Source organism: Phaethon lepturus, unplaced genomic scaffold, assembly GCF_000687285.1.
Source record: "Phaethon lepturus isolate BGI_N335 unplaced genomic scaffold, ASM68728v1 scaffold1908, whole genome shotgun sequence".
Lineage (NCBI taxonomy): Eukaryota > Metazoa > Chordata > Aves > Phaethontiformes > Phaethontidae > Phaethon > Phaethon lepturus.
The window spans coordinates 16546-19854 of NW_010559736.1; positions in this window are offsets into that span (position 1 = coordinate 16546).

Sequence of the window (3309 nt, forward strand, 5' to 3'; positions counted from 1 at the left end):
TGAAGAGTCCTTAAATAGGTAAATCGGTGAATGAGATGCTCTCTCAGTCCACATACCTTTACAGCTTTTTTTTGCCTCTATATTTTAGAGGAAGCCTTGGCTATCTAGCATTGGCAAGACAACAGCGCTGCTTTGAGGAACACCCTGTTAATTTTGGGCACAGAAATTTCCCCTTCTTGCGGTCAAGCTATAAGCTTTGGATGCTTACGCAGTTTGGCTGTGCGCAGCAGAGATCAGACCGCAGCTTTCTGCCTGCCCCACAAGGGCTGTGCTCTCCTTCAGCTGCTGCTCCCCACTGAGCTGCAGATGTTGCATCCCCGCAGCACCAGAGCATGATCCCTCTGCACGGCGGGTTGGTCTCCCCTGCAACCCCACAGCCCACGAAGCAGCTGTGAGCAAAGGAAACTATCTCTGTGGTCTCACTGCTCCCTCTTTTGGAGTCTAGCAAGAAAGAAATATTGTGGCAGGGGAAAAGAAATCGGGCGGAGGCAAAGGAAGGAGGGTGTGAGGAGAGCAGGAGAGCAGGGATAGATGTCCAGAGCAGTCTCCAGGAACAGAGCACACTGACAGGAGAGGGTAGGACATGGAAACTAGGGCTTGCAGGAGCTGGCAACAGAGACAAAAAGAAGATTGTGTCTGGGAGGGGAAAGCTGTGGCAGAAATATGGGACAAGGGTAAGAGAAGGGGCTGAAGTGGGATTAAAAGCTGGGGAAGAGAGAAAGATTTCATTTTATAGCAGTGTAAATTAGGAATTTGAGCAGAGAGGGACTAGAAAGGAGAATAAATGGGAATAAGGTCTGGAGAGCCTAAAACTAGTACGATGAATTCCTCACTTTGTTCTCTAATTATATCCTTTATATTTTGGTCTCAACAGTACTACCTGTGAAACAGCTGTATAATTCAATTCTTTGGTAAAATCCACATCTCATTTTATTCTCATGGTTGAGCCACATGCAATGCAACAACCTTTGCAACAGTAACCTAGCAGTTACTGCTGTGCTGGCTTTGGCTGGGATAGAGTTAATTTCCTTCATAGTGGCTTGTATGGGGCTATGTTTTGGATTTATGCTGAAAACTGTTAATAACACAGGGATGTTTTCATTATCATTGAACAGGGCTTACACAGAGTCAGAGTGTTTTTTGCTTCTCACCCCACCCCACCAGCGAGCAGGCTGGGAGTACATGGGAAGCTGGGAGGGGACACCGCTGGGACAGCTGACCCCAGCTGGCCAAAGGGATATTCCCTACCATACAACGTCATGCTCAGTTTATAAAGCTGTGAGAGAAGAAGGAAGGGGGGGACATTCAGAGTGATGGCGTCTGTCTTCCCAAGGAACCATTACACGTGATGGAGCCCTGCTTCCCTGGAGATGGCTGAACACCTGCCTGCCCATGGGGAGTGGTGAATGGATTCCTTGTTTTGCTTTGCTTGTGTGCGCGGCTTTTGCTTTCCCTATTAAACTGTCTTTATCTCAACCCATGAGTTTTCTCACTTTTACCCTTCTGATTCTCTCCCCCATCTCACCTCCCATTGCTGGGGGGGAGTAACCGAGTGGCTTCATGGTGCTTAGTTGCCAACTGGGGTTAAACCACAACAACTGTTCACCACTAGTCATATGCAAAACTTTCTTAGTAATTTTTCAGTTTAATAAAAGAAATATGCCAAGAGTCCCACAGCCCATGTTAGTAGATGTGTGCAGTAGGTATTGCAGTCCTAGTGTTAACCAGCCAATAATTTTTCTTTCTTTTCCCTAGCTAGAGATATTTCTCTTGGAGCTATTTTCTTTTTGCTTGTTTTTAAGTAAATGTCTGACAGTTCTGGGCTCACTTGCAATAGCTATTTTTTTATTTGTTTTGTTTTTCTCTCTTACAAACACTTCCCCTGATGCCTTGCTGACCTTTTGAATTCTCTCTTTCTCAGCAGCTTCATTTTAGGAAGAGAATCCTCCCAGACATCCCCCACTCCCCCTCTCTCTTCTGACCAAGTACTGGGTGAATAGATCCATATTAGGAACAGCAATGCACTGCAATTCAGTCACTTTTACCGTGAGCTATCTATTAAGTATAATTTTTCCTCAAGACTTTCCAAGGTGCCACAAGTAAATAGCTGAAGTAAATGTCAAGCTGCCTTCCAAATTTCAAGACAGGACCAGGAAAGATTTCAAGGACATTACAAGGACTATTACCTAATTATATTTCATAGGCCATAGTACATAATGACTGAGTTCTGCAAGTGTATTGGTATTTTTAAAGGTGGAGGTATGAATTTAGGTATACCTATTCTTACGTGTTTTCCTCTAACTTTTTTTTCCTTCCTGCTAGCTTAAGCCTGGTCTACCTAAGGATTGTTCTGTAATACAACTATATTTTTAACTGGCATGATTATTGTTATTTTTAAACAATATAATCCATGCAGAAAGAAAAGCTCTGAAGAGCCAATATAACTGTAACAGAATGCATGTGCACCGAGGTAACACAGTCCTCTACCTTTCTAGGATTTTAGTTATATGTTACTAATTTAGGACAGGTGTTACTGTCCTTCTACTCTGCTGTGGTGAGACCCCACCTGGAGTCCTGCATCCAGCTCTGGAGCCCTCAGCACAGGGAAGGCATGGACCTGTTGGAGCGGGTGCAGAGGAGGCCACCAAAATGACCAGAGGGATGGAACACCTCTGCTGTGAGGACAGGCTGTGAGAGTTGGGGCTGTTCAGCCTGGAGAAGGGAAAGCTCTGGGGAGACCTTATTGCAACCTTCTAGTACTTCAAGGGGGCTTATAAGGAAGATGGGGACAGACTTTATCAGGGCCTGTTGCAATAGGACAAGGGGTAATTGTTTTAAACTAAAAGAGGGTAGACTTAGACTAAATTTAAGGAAGAAATTTTTCCCAATTAGGGTGGTAAAATGCTGGCATAGGCTGCCCAGAGAGGTGGTAGATGCCTCATCCCTGGAGACATTCAAGGTCAGGTTGGATGGGGCTCTGAGCAGCCTGCTCTAGTTGAAGATGTCTGTGTTCATTGCAGAGGGGTTGGACTAAAATGGCCTTTAATTGTCCCTTTCAACCCAAAGATACTATGATTCTATGATTTTATTGTTTTATTATAGGTGATCTGGTAATATCTTTATGGATAAATATGGCCTTTGTGGTATCTCAGTGAAAGGTACAGTGCTAAATACATATCTTGAAGCTTCATTTCATTAATAAAGGGGAAAAAAAAGACAAGAGGTGTTAAAAGAAAAACCTTTTCAAACTTGTATGGTTATCAAATTCATAGTGTTTACTAGAAATTCATATTCAAACTTTGATTTTTC